Here is a 17,588-nt window from a genome sequence, read left to right as displayed (position 1 = left end):
TGTGTGTGTTTGAGAGTGTGTGTTTGTGTGTGTGTGTGTAGGAGAGGAGCCTGAGAATGTGTGTGCGTGCGTGCGTGCGTGTGCTGTGCTGTGCTGTGTATCCTTGGGGAGATGAATGGTGATTACAGCAGATAGCAGCACGGGCGCTGACCCAAACAAATTCCTCCAGACGGCCCGTTTATCCTCACTCCTAATCCCACATGCCCACTCTGACCCCACATCCGACCCAGCCCACCCCGACTTCGCCCGGCGCACCGTAACTCATCACAGGTCTGCCCACTCACACATACACTTCTGTGCGTATAGTGTGTGAGTGTGTGTGTGTGTGTGTGTGTCTCTTTTGACTTCTCTCTATATCTTTCTGTTTGTCTGCTTATCTCTGTCAGTCAGTCTTTCTGTGTGTGTGTGTGTGTGTGTGTGTGTGTCTGTCTCTCTCTCTTTTTGCATTGCTAAAGCGGAACATTTAAACATGTATTTAATATGGAGAAAGCTTGGAGTACAACATGGTTATGCATCCATGACTAACAAACTGGTGTGTGTGTCTGTTTCTCAGTCCCTTTATTTCTCAGTCCCTTTATATCTCTCTCTCTCTCTCTCTCTCTAATGTGACTTCAACTTCCTCTGTTTACTTCTGTCAGACAGCACACCTTCTCTCATCGAGCCTCAAATCAGAACCATCCACACGAACCTCTCCATTTGGTTTGACAAGGGATTAAGTCAATGATCTCGTCAAGGACGCCCCAAAACAAACATCGGCACAGTTTACGGACGGTTTCGAGGAAGTGACACAACAGCGCGCCATGAATGCTGACGCCATTCGCCACCAAAGCCCTTATAGGCAAGTCCCCCGACTTGGCGCTTCAGGCAGTTACTGGGCAGCTATTTTCCTATTCAAATGAATGGGGAGCCATACATATTGACATTAAAAGTGCATCAGGCGAATCTGTGTTTAAATCTAGATAAATATCAATCAAAATATCTATATCTCCCCCAAATCGCTAACCTACGACTAAAAAGGACAAAAATGTGGTTGGTTACTAACATTACAAGAAAGGGATGGGATATGTGTAAACAACTGCTATAAACAACTGCTATAGACAACTGCTATATTGGTGTTGGTGCTGTGAGTCCTCATTAGAAAGTCTCTGTCGCCACCCGGCAACTAACACAGATGGCACCTCCCTGCCTCCACTCATATAGTAATACAGTCCAATACAGGAAACGTCCATGCCTGCTGGCCCGTCACTGTTAGAGCCAATTAACCAGTCATCAACAGTTAACGCAGGGCAACAGCACGAAGCAGCACACGCCAAACTTTGCAACTTTGCAATTGATCTTGATTGACAAGCATAAGGGTGGTTATTTAATTCATTAATCAATCAATCTAAATAGTCATTTAGCCTTGAGAACAACACTGAGGGGATATCCCTCAGACCTCTGAAGTTTGCCTACAAAAAGGCTGCCATCTTTGCCATAAGGAGATCTGGTATCTTGAGATTTTTCCTATGGGAAAATAACATTGGGATTTTGAATTATCCCAACTGTCGGGAACTGTCGCCGCTTTTTACAGCGCGATCATATACCACTTGTTTTTTCATTTTCCATTTCCGTACCCAAATAGAATAATGAACGAACGCAAAAGCACATGTACACGGACCGAATCGTAACCCATGTATCGTGATATGTATCGCATCACCAAATTTTTGCCAATACAAAGCCCTATAAGATGGCAAAATTTGATTTTTGCTACCCCAGAGCTAACTTGCAGTGCAACTTGTCATAGGTAGTTAGCTTCAATTAACACCCAGATGGCCTCATATGGGCAAAGATGGCAGCTTTGGGTCCTTTCTGTAGGTGAACATCAGAGACGAGAGAATGAGATTACAGAATGGGGAGTTGGACAGTATTCTCGCATACATTACATTTATTTATTATGGCAGTGGAGACAAGTTGGGCTTTTTAGGCGTTTGTCCATTCCAAATGCAACCAGTAAATAATTGCATCTATGAGTGCACTCCAAGTCTGCACTCCAATTCTGCAAAATAAAAGTCTCTTTTATTTTATTTATTTATTCATTCATTCATTCATTCATTTATTTTTAACAGATTCACTGAGGGGTCATGGGGCCTAATTGTCTAAATGTCTTGGAAAGAATACCATCTAAATGGGAAGTATAACTTTTTAAAGTTATTCACAGTAAACCAGGCATACTCTGGGGGATTTACACACTTATCTAAGTTCTGGGAATTTAACATATACAGTACAGTTCAGTTTTTTTAGAACTGAAAACATCAACAGAAAAACAGATAAGAAATGGGCCCTGGCTGAAAGGAAGTAAAACTGTGCTTTTCTCAAACAAGTTCTCAAAGGAAGTAACACAGTGCTTTTCTCAAAAAAGTTGGTCCCTGTGGACCAGTGGGTAGAAGCAGCTGAAACACTGAGACTTTTTCTGAGACGGAGGACAAAAGACCCCATCACTCCTGCTGGCTATAGCTGGGTGACTCAGCAGCAGTAGCAGCAGGTGAGAATTTATGCCATGCGCCCGTGAGCCCGCAATAAATCACAGGAGCCGAACGCGCCGCCAATGACTTCATTTTGTTTTACCGCCTGGCCCCCCAGCGGTAACAAGCTCAGGGTGACAACAAGCAGACACCAACCACACAGCTACAGGGACCAGCACAGCCATCTGGGGAAGAACACAAGCTTTACCCAACCAAGTCTTACGACAACAAGCTTTCCCCTCTACAAAGAAAACAACAACATTGTCTAATACTGCAGGATTTCTCCTCCAAATGCACCACACTGGGATTGTAATACTTCTGATTAAATCAGACAGGCTATGGTTTGGTCTTTGTAGAACAAAACTTCAATTAAAAAACAGAAAAAATGAATTCAATAAAAAAAAAAAACTCCTATTGTCAGACCCCAAAAACCTTGCTGCTGATTTCTGCAGGATCTTTAGAGATCATGTCGTACCATGATCTCATTCGAGCACTCTGTAGCCAATCCTGCAGAACAAATCAAGATGTCTAAATATCCTAAACTGACTGTTTGTTCCTCTTGGGTGATGAGCCTAACCACAAAGAACAGGAAACCATTATGCTCGTCACTAGGTCCTCCTGCCTCTGCCTCGCAGTGCTGGATGATGATGAGGATCACAAAGCCCATTCATTTGACAGGAGGAGCCTCGCCTGCGATGCATGGGTTTAAGCAAATGAGAAGGAACAGAGGCTAGCAGACCGCTGCAAAAGCAGAGAGATGGAGAACGATGGAGTTTAGATTCCACTCAGTCTGATCTTTACAAAAGATGCGAAAGAAACTAAATCTACTCAAATTAACTGAAAATGTAGCCAGACGGCGATGCTTGAGTAAATTGAACAAAACACGATCTGCTTGAGAGCTGCCATTTCCCCTCAATAGTTACTGCCTTGGTCTTGTACAAATGAATGAGAGTAAGAGTGCAGCCTAACCCTACTAAAGCACTTCAAAGTGTTTTGTTAACTGTGCCACCAATTAGAATAGCAGGAACGCGCACAACCAGGACACCCTCTTCCGTCTCAAAACACACACCCAATTACAACAATGGATATTTGATATGCGATTTGGGGGCCATTTGAGGTCTTTCTACAAACTGATAATCAGAATGAAAACAGAACTGGTAAGCTTGCACCAGAGCTGCTCCTCAGTGAGTTTCATAAAGGTGACTGCTTGTATGTGGCACTTGAAACGCATCTAATAACATCTGTGTCAACTGAGTAAAGTAGGAGTGGGCACTTGCTGTTATTTAAGAGCTGGAAAGGTCATCCTTAGAGGTAGGGTTATCTGACCAAAGCTACCAGTAATAATGTGTGCCTGTTTGTGTGTGTGTGTGTGTGTGCGTGTGTGTGTGTGTGTCTTATTGCAAGGCAGGTGTGTGTAACTGGAGGCATCTGGAACACAATAACTTTAAAATAGCCCACAATGCTCAAATGAATGCTATAATAAATGCTAACTGAATGTAGCCATTTTCAGAGACAACAGAAAACCTGCTTAAGAAAAGCAGCCTAGGTCATGTAGTATTCAGACAATTGTCAAACCTAAGACTGGCATTTCCAGAAGTGTATCAGGGGTGAAATTGATTTTGATAGCTGTAAATGGTTCTTAAGCTTATGCAAGCACAGTGTTCCATAGCACTGTCTTAAGGTTTTTAATTAGAACCACAGGTTCCTCTGAGGACAAAGCTGAATTCACCTGACGTCCCTCCTTCAACCCAATCCCCAGCACCACACCCTTTAACTGACATATGAAAACCTCCCAGCTGTTTTCACACAGTGAACTCCTCTCATCTGCAGCAGCCTGGAGTTAAATCGGTGCTATACTCATGATCTCAGACCTAACCCCAGCAAGAGCAAAGACACCTGTGAAAAGCTGCTGGGTGGGCTGGTCTCACATTGGGCTTTAGGGATATAGACTAGCCTACTCATAAGAAAAATGTTCGCATTTCCAAATCAGGTTCAGTTCACTTACATTTTTGGGGAATTGAGAGCTAACGTGTGTGTATGTGTGTGTGTGTGTGTGGATAGGGCAGGGGGTATCACAAGTTGGACTAGCCTTAGACCAAATAGAATAGGCCCATTTGTTCATTATTGCATTTGACGCATGGCAAGGCGCATCGACAGGCTACAAGTGCATGAAAAACGCCACACTACCAGTTGCAGAGCACTAAAAACTTACAGAAGATCCACTTCATTTCAGTGCGGCATTTAACGTGAGCACCTATATTTAATAGGCTACAAGATTGTAGAATAGGCTACTGTTTCGCAGCCATTCTTGCCACACATGAAAGCGTCTAGTCATTTTCACCATAATAAGTTGCATAACATTACGCTACTCCGCATCAACAAATAGAAAGACTAGGCACTCATGACAGCCTACAAAACAATACTGAAGTTGTCTTGTCACACCAAATAGCGCAGGCAGTCCGGTCCCATCGTGGGACGTGGGGGACAGTCATTTTAGTAGGAGGAGACGTTTCCACTGATCCATAAAGGGAAATGATGAACCACTGCTTACCACACAATTGAAATTCGACAGAACCACGTCGAAAGAAGCCTTTGGAGTAAACGTGGTTACTGCGTGACGCTCAGCTCAGGCTACACCAGGCTAGTAAAAAAAATGCATGTTAGCTTTTCCTACAACCTGCCATGACAAGCAACCATTCAATTAAAAAAAGGTGTCTTTCTTTGGTGAAACCTGTAACTATATGTTCCAACAGATACTAGACACTAACCATGCGGTAATAATTCAGTAGCCTAGTCTAGCCTACTGAAAATTGCATTATAACTTGACATTATGCACTTTTGCAATAGGAACAACCAACAAACCAGGTGCTTTGTTAAGCATAATATGTAACGCAATTTACAGATCACTAAACAAAAAAACAAAAATATATGAATCTCTTTGGTAACCCTAGGGCGTTTTCTGTTACCTTAAAAAAAAGACACAAATAGGAATCTCTCACTTACCTTCCACTTTTGGGAGCTGATTTACGTTTGTGTTCCACGTGCAGGTCGAGCCTTCAAACGTCAAATTTTCAACACTGTCCCGCCAACTTCCAGCTACCAGAGTGATCCTGTTATCTACCGTGAATATAGAGTCGCATTTCGCTTCAAAACCCCCTCTGGTTCCACGTTGTCCGCTCAACAACTCTTGTCTCTTGTGTTACTCAGCTCTAGAAACCCAGCCCCTCTCTCTGTCAGCTACCGCGCCACAACTGCCGCCCGTCACGTCTCGGTCTCGGTCTCGCAGGGAACACAGTAGCAGGTTCGCACTAACTATCTGACTTCATGGAAGCAGCAGTCACGTGGACGAGTTAACGTTACCTAGCTTACGTGTCATATTTGGACTCATATCAGGCACAGATAAACAATTCATATGTCAGTCATACCGACTGAAGTGATTAAACAAGTCTACATGTTTTGATAAATAGTTGTGGAAATGGGCTGCGTCAGCTTGCGCGCACAGTTGTTTCACATCACAAGACCTTATATAGTTGGATAAACACGCGTGAGTAATGTCTCTGTACGAAGTGTGTGGTATGTTTTTTTGCAGATGTTCAGAACAGGGAGAGCCCGCACAGAGACGTTTCAGATGTTTTGCGGGAAAGTTCCAGTCTCAGAGACACGCAATCTTCATTTTCACCCGTGCTTGTGGTTCGAATTAATGTCAGCTGCTGTATGTCGGCCAGCACTCTACAACAGCAGCAGCAACCGCGCCAGATCGCCGTTCAGAGGAATTCAGTGTTGTGCTCGAAAAAGCGCCGTTGTAGGCTATGAGGACAGGCAGCGACAATCTAGCCTACATTGTTAGGTGAAGGCAAGAACCAAAGCTCCTTTCTCTTTTTTACCCTTCACTGCCGAAAAGGGGTCCAGAGGCAGACATAGATTAAAGGCTTGACAGATCCCATGGTTCCGTTTCAAAGGGAGAGAACAATGCTGTAATTGTGTGTGACACAAAGACAACAGTGTAGCTACAATGTAACTATTTGATGAAAGGTTTGGGATAGTTTTAACTTTAACATCGGAAAGGAGGCATGAGGGTGTCCAGTGACTCTTTCATCTGCTACAGTAGTTGGCCAGCACTGGAGAAATACCTGATTATCTCGTGTAAGGTTATTGACCCCAACTCCGGCTGCAGATGCCAAGAAGCCTAAAGAATGTGTGTGTGTGTGTGAGGGAGAGAAGAGGGGGGGGGGGGGGAGGGGGTAGGAACTAAGTTTGTTTTCCCCCTAGGCTTTCCATGTCTGGTGTTCTCTGATCCAGTTCTTGTAGCATAAGCAGCGAGTTAAGTCAGTGCCCCAACCCCCAACCCCCCTGAGTGGGGGGGGGGGGGGGGACATCCCCTTCTCTTTCCATGACTTCACTCCGGCCTGGAGAGGCACAGTTTGTGGCCCACATGGTCCCACAGGAGTAGACCAATAAACTCACTCCTACTTCTCAGACAACTCCTCTCCTACCAGCTGTTCCGAGAGTAGCCTACCTCCTCTACTAAACTTCTGCACTCTCATCCTCTTGTCCCTAGGTGTTTGTAAAGTATGTTAAGTCTTGGTGTTTGTAAAGTATGTAACCTATAAGCTGTCCTTTACAGTGCAGCTTGAATGGCATTCCTCATTTTATACGTGGCTTTGGATAAAAGTGTCTGCTAAATTGATACCCCCTTTTACACTGCCGGATTTCCCCCGAATGTATAATAATAATAATAATAATAAAGCTTTATTTGTATAGCACCTTTCATACACAGAATGCAGCTCAAAGTGCTTTACATTTGAAGCATGTAACACAATAATAGTCAGTCAGTCATTATCAATCACTTTTCTTTGCTGTTTATGATATACTCAGCAACATATCAAAAATATAGAAAATGACGTCATAAGACTGGCAGCCTTAACCCTCTTACCCCCCACAAGCACGCCATATGGCAACTGTGGCAAGGAAAAACTCCCATATTCCAGGAAGAAACCTTGAGCAGAACCTGACTTAATAGGGGGAGCCCATCTGCTTCTGGCTGGCTGCGCCCTCCAATAGTAGCAGATGTAGAATAATCTGAAAATGTAGTCTACAGGATAAGATGAGTTAACTAAAAGCTTTCCTGTACAGGTATGTTTTCAGATCTTTTTTAAAAATATTTACTGAACTCGCCTGCTTGATGTACAGAGGCAGGGTGTTCCATAGTTTGGGGGCATAATGGATAAACGCAGCTTCTCCACTTTGTTTGTGGAGCACTTTGGGTACGATTAAAAGATTAGAATTGGATGATCTAAGTTTCCTTTGTGGTTGATAAGATATTAAAAGCTCAGAGATATATGAAGGTGCTATGCCATTCAGAGCTTTGTAAGTAATTAACATAACCTTAAAATCAATTCTATAGGAAATAGGGAGCCAGTGCAGTTCAGCCAACACAGGGGTGATGTGTTCTCTCTTCTTAGTCTTAGTTAAAAGTCTAGCCGCAGAGTTCTGTATGAGTGCCAATTTCTTTAGATGTTTTTTGGGAAGACCAGTGAAAAGTGCATTGCAGTAGTCTAACCTGCTAGTGATAAAGGCGTGAATTAGTTTTTCTGCATCTTTTTGAGTTAAAAAGGGCCGCACTTTGGCAATGTTTCTCAAGTGGAAATAGGCTGTCTGAGTAACTTTACTGATATGGGGCTTAAAACTTAACTCTGCATCTAAGATGACACCGAGGCTTGTTACTTTTGGTTTGACCTGGTGTGCCAAGTTCCCCAGATTACTAAGAATAATATCTCGCTTTAGTTTTGGTCCAACCAGAAGTACCTCTGTTTTGTCATCATTTAGTTTCAAAAAGTTTTTGCTCATCCACTGATTAATGGAGGTTAGGCATGCAGTGAGGGAGCAAAGGCCATCTGGGTTAGTTGGCTCCACAGAAAGATACAATTGGGTATCATCTGCGTAGCTGTGGAAGTTTACATTATGTTGACTTATGACGTTTCCCAATGGAAGCATATATAGAGAAAATAGCAGGGGACCAAGGCAGCTCCCCTGGGCCACACCAAAAGGCAAGTCTTGTTTTTCAGATACATGATCTCCTAGACTGATATAAAAATCTCTGCCAGTAATGTAGGTTTGAAACCAGTTTAGAGCATTATCAGAGAGACCCACCCACTTCGCAAGGCGGTGAATTAGGATGCTATGATCAATGGTGTCAAATGCCACACTCAAATCCAGAAGAATAAGGATTGAGACTTTGTTTGAGTCGGTAGCTAGTCTGAGATCATTGACTATTTTTACTAGAGCCGTTTCTGTGCTATGATTTGATCTAAAACCTGATTGGAATTTTTCAAGGATACTGTTTTCGTTGAGGAAGGTATTTAACTGATTACAAACAACTTTTTCAAGTACTTTGCTCAAAAACGATAGATTTGATATAGGCCTGTAGTTGCTCAGATTGGTATGGTCAAGATTTGACTTTTTAAGTAAAGGTTTCACAACAGCGGTTTTAAAAGCAGTTGGAAATATACCTGTTTCTAATGAGGTATTTATTACCTTGAGAAAAAAGGGAGCTAAGCCATCATATACTTTTTTGAGGAATGTAGTAGGGATTGGATCTAAAACACATGTTGAGGAGCTGGTTTGAGTTATAATTTTACCAAGCTCAGATTGAGTAATAGTGCTAAAGGACCTTAATTTTGGGGGGCTGTTTTTGGGTGTACTATCAAACATATTACTTGTGTTACCAATAGCCTCCCTTATAGAAATGACTTTGTTTTTGAAGAAGTCTGCAAATTCTTCGCATCTTAGAGAGGATGCCTGACTGAGTGTATGAAAAGGTGTTTGATGCAATAGCCTATCAATGGTAGAGAACAACACCCTAGAGTTTCCACTGTTTTCAGCAATTACCTTAGAGAAGTGGTTCCTCCTCTCATTCCGAATAGCTCTATTATAATTTGCAATTTTTTCTTTTAGAATGGCACGGTGAACCTGTAACTTAGTTTTTCTCCATGTTCTCTCAGCTTTCCTACATGATCTTTTTAGATTATGGATATTTTCGTTCATCCAAGGTGTCAGTTTGCTACAGGGCCTTTTTTTAGTCTTTAAGGGTGCCACTCTGTCAAGCAGAGCGCCTAATTCACGATTGAGAGCCTCTACCATTTGATCAATGGGATGATGTAAAATATCTAAATTTATGGAGTCTATAAGAGCTATGAACTGCTGTTCTGCTCTAATATCCAAGAGTCGCGATTTGATTGCAATTTCGGGATGAATTTTTGGAGTATGTAGTACAATATTAAAAGATACACAATGATGATCAGACATATTTATATCATTTACTGATAAGTCTGTGACTTCTATCCCTCTGGAAATGACTAGATCGAGGGTGTTGCCAAGGTTGTGGGTGGGTCCTGTAACATGCTGCTTTAGCTCTAAACTGTCCAACACATTAAGGAACTTACTGGCTTTAGCATCAGTTGTCTTATTGACATGAATATTGAAGTCGCCATTTACAATTATCCGATCATAGCTAGTGATGATGAGCGACATAAGTTCAGAAAACTGGTCGAGAAAGCCAGTCCATAGTTTAGGAGGGCGGTATAAGGTTAATAGAAGTACAGCTGGGTCAGCCTTCAGAGTGAGGGCAATATACTCAAAGGAAGCGAATTCGCCAAAGTTGACTCGTGTGCAACTATATTTGTTTGAGAGAATGGAGGCAATTCCACCACCTCGTTTGCCTTGTCTAATTGAGTGGAAGAAATTATAATTTGGGGGACAAGTCTCAACAAGAACAGCTTCGCTGTCTGAAGTCAGCCAGGTTTCAACAAGAAACAGAAAATCCAATTTTTTTTCACTAATAAAATCATTGATTGCAAAGGTTTTGGTAGTAAGTGCACCTATATTTAGTAAACCCATGTTAGCTGAAAATGCCTCTGGCTTTTGAGGAATATGCTGAGGTATGGAAAGAATATTTGTTAGGTTTCTAGTTTTAAATTTGTCTTTTCTTTTTACTATACGTTGGGTAGAAATCAACGTTGGAATAGAACTATGAGTATGCACCTTTAACGCAGAACGCCTGTCCTTTTTACACACACCAAGGCGCAACGGCGGGTCGAAGTGTCCCGCCTCCTGGCTCCTTAATATGCCGGCTTGTTCTAGACACAAAATGCAGCATAAATACATCTCTTCCCATGAATGGTGCCCGAACTCAGTGTAAAAACGACTAGTAAGTGTATTACGTAAATCTTCTCCACATTGTTTTATCCAGTATGCAGTCACATGCAGAGTGTTTGTGTATCATTCATTTGTATGCACTCACATACATACACAGATACAAATAATCATCACAATGATAAACATATTCAAACACACTTTGGCCTATAATATAAACACACACACACACACACACATTTGCAAGTGTACTGTATCCGTACTTCATTCAATGCAGTATCAGAAATTCAGTGCACATCATACACAGCCATTCATACACAGAATGTGCACTCTCGCACACACACACACACACACACCCCCACATCGCTGCAGAAAGCACTGGTCCAAATACAGATGTGCACATGTTTTTAACAGGCAAAGATGCTCCCTTCACTGTCAGAGGTCTTTAATGAGATGTATCATATCATATTCATAGTTCTAGTTCATGCATGGTCATCTTCCTCTTGAGGTTCGCATGTGAGGGTCTCTTCTGTGTTACAGATGACTGCATGGTTGGTCTGTGGCAAAAGGTCCACCCAAAGTGTGTTGGATGCTCTTAGAAAAATGGGGAAAGAATCATTCCAAAATCTGAAAAAAAAAACAAAACCAATCCTGGCACTCCAAAAAGGGTGAGGACGAGAAATTATCAGTTTAAAAAGCCTTTATTATAATGGCTACATCGTTTAACAGTCCAACATGTTTCGACCACAACCTGGTCAGTGTTTTACATTCAAACTACTCAGGTAGGTCGTACAGGTCATATGACCTAAACACATGATTGATGAATACATATCATTACCTAGTACACAAGGCATATCAGACAAACATCAAAGATATAAAGTGGAGACAGACTGTTTTCTACATAAAAGAAAGAGGCAAGTGAAGATTTTTCTATGAAAAGGAGGCGAGTGAAATCAATATCCTTACAATATTATTGTGTTTAAACAATGTACACAGAATTCCTCTGATTGCTTCAGTTTTTGTAATCTATTGTCTAGTACATACCTGTCAACACTCCCGTTTTTCCCGGGTTTCTCCCGTATTTCAAGGTCATCTCCCAGCACACTCCCGTTTTGTTATTTCTCCCGGAAAACTCCCGTAATTTTCATGGCCATCAAACTTCATTTTAAAATCATTGATCCATTCAGGTTGCCAGATTGTGTATGAAATACACCCTACACATACACGATCACTTAGTTTCAATTTCAACTGTTTTGTCATAGGCTAAAACCTGGCAACCCAAAACCCAAATAAGGAAGCGGGTGCCAACTGCGCAGAGTCTCGTCGTAAGCAAGCGAGCTAGTTGAATGGCCTACTCCAGAACTAGCTGTTGTGAAATTGTTGGGAATTTAATTGATTAACACATCACATAAACTGTTATTGAGTGTTGTTGATACACTGAACTTGTTCCCTCGGAACCAAATCTGACAGCAAGCAGCTTTGGAGTTTTGGAAGTTGGCTGCAGGCAGGCAGCTGGTGGATACATAACTGGCACGCGTAAGGTAATGGTAAGGTAAAAGCAACGACCAAAATGCAGTGTTGAAACACGTGTATGAAACGTATTAAATATGCAAACACAGATCCGGTATAAACCCTGACCCCCCACCCCCCCCCCCCCCCCCGAAAAAAAAATCTCCCGTTTTTGGAAAGCTAAATGTTGACAGGTATGGTCTAGTATCACTGTCACTGACAGTCACTGTCAACATTCTGCGCTAGGTCCCGTGGTGTAAAAGCTTGCGTGGGAAGATTTGTGCTGCCCTGGATGCCCTGGGCCCTGGGAGGTTGGCGTATTAGAAGCTAAAACCTATTGGTCCCAGCGACACAGGTAGAGAGATAAAACTCCCTGACAGCAATCAAAAACGTGACCAGAAACCTGCTGAAAAAGGCGTGGCCGCTGGCCGGCAATTAAAAACTTGATCAGGCCCATGCATAAAAAGGTGGCCGGCCAATCAGAACTCTGCTCAAAAAAAGGGTGGTCCATCCACGGGAGGCCGGCCAATTAGAACTCTGCTCAAAAAAGGGTGGCCACTCAACTGGAGGCTGGCTGGAAAGATAGACATAGTTGGCGCAGGATGAAAAGCTTGGTGGTGCTCTACTGGTTAGTTAGTTGATCCAGGGGGACTGGTGGTGGTCTACTGGTTAGCTAGTTGATCCAGGGGAACTGCAACTGTAACTAGCTCCTTGTAAGTAATAGCACTGTATGTAATCCACTACCTGGTCTCATTCTGCGTGGCAGGCTGTTTCTGTGTTTACTCTTAACATCTCCTCTAACAGTTGAGCATGCTGAGAGTGAAGATTAAAATCTGTTCTGCCTCATTGCATCCCCACGCTCAATACGTCAACAGAAACTCAGTTAATGTATGTTGAACTTGAATAGAACAAGATGTAGGATCCCTCTGATGCATGTACATTTGAATAAGCAATCGATCCTCTCTGGATATTAATCAGAGCTTAGACATGTGTACATGCTGCGCCCTCTACTTCTATTGTACCCTGGGAAAGTTGAGTAAAAAAGAGCTACGTAGGCTATTACAATCTTTTTGCAATTTATCTTGGTCTCACAATGGAAACTATGAGGAAAAAATCAACCAGCCTGAAAGGAGGCAAATTTATTCTGAGACAAAATACCTCTTAAAGAAATACACATTTTAGAAGAAAAACACGCATGCCAGTGCCACCCCTGTAAATCATCCAGTTAATAATTAGTCATTCTTCTATGTGCACCAAGCCCACCCGGGGTGTTTACTGCTAAAAAGCAACATTTTAATTTCATCTGGCCTAGATTGCAGTTTTGTTTTTTCTGTAACTCTCCAATAGTGATCCTTATAGAATAGTGACTCTCCCTTATAGAATAGTGACTCTCCAACAGTGATCCTTATAGAATAGTGACTCTCCAATAGTGATCCTTATAGAATAGTGACTCTCCCTTATAGAATAGTGACTCTCCAACAGTGATCCTTATAGAATAGTGACTCTCCAATAGTGATCCTTATAGAATAGTGACTCTCCCTTATAGAATAGTGACTCTCCAACAGTGATCCTTATAGAATAGTGACTCTCCAATAGTGATCCTTATAGAATAGTGACTCTCCCTTATAGAATAGTGACTCTCCAACAGTGATCCTTATAGAATAGTGACTCTCCAATAGTGATCCTTACAGAATGTTTCGCCTCCTTACCCTCCTCCTCACTGCACAGGGGCAAGATAAACATCAGTGTTTGTCCAGGCAAGTTTGTCATGTTTTTAGTTTCTTCTCGAAACTTGGAACTTCTCGAAAGATGTTGAATAAATGGATAAAGCTCAAGGTACCAATAATTGCGCTATAATGTTTTGCTCAAATATTTATGAGATACAGAGTTCACATTACTTTGCATTCAACGTTGTGTTTTTGTTCATTGTTTTCCGTGTGACACTTGTTTTCTTTGTGACTCAAGATAAATTGTCAAAGGATGACCTATTTTTTATACCTCAACTTTACCAGGGAGTCAATAAATGTGGAGGGTGCTGTATCTGTAATTGATGCAACTGACCAGCCTCATAACTAATGCTGTTAGGGAGGGCACTCGCCACCCGGAGAGTGCAAACCTCTGCCAAGGCGAAATTAACTGAGGTTTGTTTCATATACTGTACTGTATTGAAATGAAAAAAGAATAGTCTACATTTCAGTCAAACACAGCAGCCAAATACAACATATTTTTTGTAGACTTTATAGATTTGATAGAGTTATATTTGATTGTTTTCATGGAGCTGTAGCCTTGTTGAGGTAAGACAATACCGAAATAAAATAAAACAGTGCTTAAGACACTCTTGGCCTTTTCTCATATAGCCTACAAGAATAAAATAGGCCTACATATCAATGAACTCTCTGGGTTTATTTTGTTCCAACGGTAGACCTAATGCAGAAACCTATAATGCCACAAGTCTGAGTGAATATGAACAAAATAATTGGCTAATAATTTGTGCATCGTTTTAGCAAGGGCCAAATTATTATTTAACATTAAGGAAATCCCTTTATCAAACGTAAGGCTATACTCTACAGACTATCGTTGCTGTTTAGTGTTTAATTTTGCGCTGGATTTTGAAAAACAAAAGAGTAAAAACTGTAAAACAAACGACCGAGTGAGTTGTCACGTGCTTAAGTTGCAGTAGATGTATGTCACGTGCTTAAGTTGCAGTAAATGTATGGGTAATGAGGTCATTTGACAACTTTGGGCAATGAATGTAGCCAAAAACTAACTGCATTACCCACAATTCCGTGCCACGCATAGTTTCAAAACCAGATGTGGGATGAACGCGCTGCTTGGAACGTAAATGAGAGTCTGAGCGAGCAGAAAAGGTTGTGAACCGATTCGTAACAAGTAAATCGATATAACGACCGGTTCATTTCAGTTTTATTCCGATACGGGGCTTCACGTATCAATGTAGCTGTATCTTACACGTTAAAACGGATACCGATACGTATCGGTTAATCTTTACACGCCTACTGCACACACTAGGATTGTCTCCCCAAGAGGGACCCCTCAGAATGGGTAGCATACCTGCGCTGAAGGCTATTGTGTTGGGATCACTGCAAAAGCATAAAAGCCCCCCCCCCTCCCCAAAAGCAAATAGGGAATAATGTGTTTTAGTATGCAAGTCTGTGCTCTAGTGTTTCTTGATGTATTGTCACGTCAGCGTGTAAACAAGGAGTGTTTTTCAGTGTGATGTTTGTAGTATATTCTAAACACTTTATGAGGTTGGGATTGATTCCCTGTCTCTTTGAACGGTCATTACAATGTTTTATGATCTTTATATTAATAGATAATTAGACTTTTCCCTTTGAGATAAGTGGAGACCGCAGTATATTATATTTTTATAATGAGATTTTATACTCCTTTGAACTACATAAAACAAATCTTACAGCCAAGAGCCAAAAGAGCAAAAAAGTGATCCACTAAATAAAAGAACTCTTTTAATGGTGGAAAAACTACACAATTATTGCTCTGTTGAATTGCTCAAGGAAGCTCTGTTGGAATTACAATTGGGTTAAATGCCTCATTTATCATAAAAATAATTAAACTCTTTTTAGCCAGTGATTAATAATTTACCTCAGGCTAGATTTAAAAACCAATAACTCATTAGGCAAAGACAGGGATTCAAGGGTGCAACGCAGCCAGGATATGCAGAGTGTATTGGTCACTCACTACAGGTCATCTATTCATCCTGTCATTTTTACAATGACAAACCGGAATAGGTTTGACCTCTCATACACATCTCTGGCAGTCTTGGTGTAAACAAAGCAAACCCTTCCTTGTGCTCAGATAACCTCCTGCTCCGTCCACCTGCACAATGCCTGAGTCTGCCCCTCAATCTCCTCCTTTGTGTTGGCCCAAACAGCATGCGATTCATAGAAAAATAAACGATTTCTAAGGGAGATAAAGCTCATTTTTTACTCCTTATCTGATTTGGTGAGCTCTCATAGATGTTTTGCATGTGAAACATATAAGAAGAGAATTTATTTTGTTCTGAAGTGTGTTTCTTGGTAGGATGCTTCCTCGAATCTAATATTTGAGCCATTGTAACATATCAGACAGCTCCCTATCAGTCTTGAAACAGAATCCAAGCGACACAGCAACACAAATGACAACCTTCTCACAAATGAAGATGATACAAAGCTTCTTGATTTATTTTGTGCACTTACTGAATCTGTGTTCTCTGCCATCTCTAGATTACCTCTTTTCCTCTCTCTCTCTCTCCCTCTCTTTTCCTCTCCCTCTCTCTCCACCTCTTTTCCTCTCTCTCTCTCTCCCTCTCTTTTCCTCTCCCTCTTTCTCTCTCCACCTCTTTTCCTCTCTCTCTCCCTCCCTCTCTTTTCCTCTCCCTCTCTCTCCACCTCTTTTCCTCTCCCTCTTTCTCTCTCCACCTCTTTTCCTCTCCCTCTCTCTCCACGTCTTTTCTTCTCTCTCTCTCCCTCTCTTTTCCTCTCCCACTCTCTCCATCTCTCTCCACCTCTTTTCCTCTCTCCCTCTCTCTATCGCTGTCTCTCCCTCTCTCTCTCTCCAGTCTCTCTCTCCTGCATCTGTCGATGAGCAGTGTGAGTTCACCGAGCGCTAACCCCTGCGGCGCTAACCTGCTCCCTGCTCTGGCCTTATTGTTTCTCTGTCAGATAACCTTCAGAGGTTGCTAATTTAGCCAATCAATGGCCTGTCGCCAGGGGCATTAGGCAGAGCAGGGGAATCCAATTCTGTTTTCAGAAGTCCAATTTGGCCTTTATAGCTGCCAGAGAGTGTCAAGAGGGCCGCAGGGTAGCAGCCGTCAGGCGACAGAGCAGAACACACAACACACAACACACCATTAGGACCTGCTACAACAAAGGGGAAGGGGGATCTCTGTTCTTCAATTGATCGTAAAACTGTTTGTGGGGGGGGGGGGGGTAGGGAGTCATTCCTGAAAGAGCCATCTGTGTAGGGAGTCATTCCTGAAAGATTTATATCAGAGCTCAAGGGCCAGGTCTGGTCTTCCACCCCCAGGAGTAGGATGGTCCCTACGCTGTCACTTGCAATACTGCAACACAGACACGTCTTCATGCATCTTCAAGAGACAAAAGGTTGCCGGTGCAATTATAGAACTAAGGATCCTTCTGCGGAAGTAGCCAACAATAAATAGAACATGAATTCTCGTTCTAAACGCACTATTCATTCGAGGAACATACAAACCATTCAGAACAGTTTTTCGTTGACGGGAGTGATTCATGTGTTTGTAGGCCTTGGCTGCACTCCTGATCCCTGGGAGCGCAGGCCTGTGGTCATCTGTCTTATTAGGCAGGAAACACACAAAGCCTCTGGCCAACATGAGTCAGTGGGCCTGTATTTCCACACCGGTCCATACAGATACAGGAGAGGAGTGTTTGCAAGGCA

At 42.2% G+C, this 17,588-nt stretch overlaps 1 protein-coding gene and 1 long non-coding RNA gene across 4 annotated transcripts in view; one reads left to right on the top strand and one right to left on the bottom strand.

Moving 5' to 3' along the window:
- stxbp6 (syntaxin binding protein 6 (amisyn)) overlaps positions 1-5,958 on the bottom strand; it is a 119,235-nt gene extending 113,277 nt beyond the window's left edge. Inside the window, exons 1-2 of one of the 3 annotated variants that reach the window (XM_042087300.1) lie at positions 5,505-5,958; positions 5,053-5,142 (exon numbers count right to left, since the gene is read on the bottom strand). The gene's annotated coding sequence lies outside the window, so the exon portion shown is untranslated. The remainder of the gene's footprint in view (positions 1-5,052; positions 5,143-5,504) is intronic. The other 2 variants (XM_042087288.1, XM_042087309.1) reach the window with 2 other exon arrangements.
- The window catches only part of LOC121705966, a 17,530-nt gene extending 273 nt beyond the window's left edge, over positions 1-17,257 (top strand). Inside the window, exons 2-3 of the long non-coding RNA XR_006030934.1 lie at positions 8,077-8,086; positions 17,247-17,257. This is a non-coding gene — a long non-coding RNA (uncharacterized LOC121705966). The remainder of the gene's footprint in view (positions 1-8,076; positions 8,087-17,246) is intronic.
- Positions 17,258-17,588: the final 331 nt, after the last annotated feature.

The sequence above is a fragment of the Alosa sapidissima genome, chromosome 1 (assembly GCF_018492685.1).
Source record: "Alosa sapidissima isolate fAloSap1 chromosome 1, fAloSap1.pri, whole genome shotgun sequence".
Classification (NCBI taxonomy): domain Eukaryota; kingdom Metazoa; phylum Chordata; class Actinopteri; order Clupeiformes; family Clupeidae; genus Alosa; species Alosa sapidissima.
Note: the sequence above shows the minus strand (reverse complement) of the source record. Positions and strands in the feature narration are given on the sequence as shown.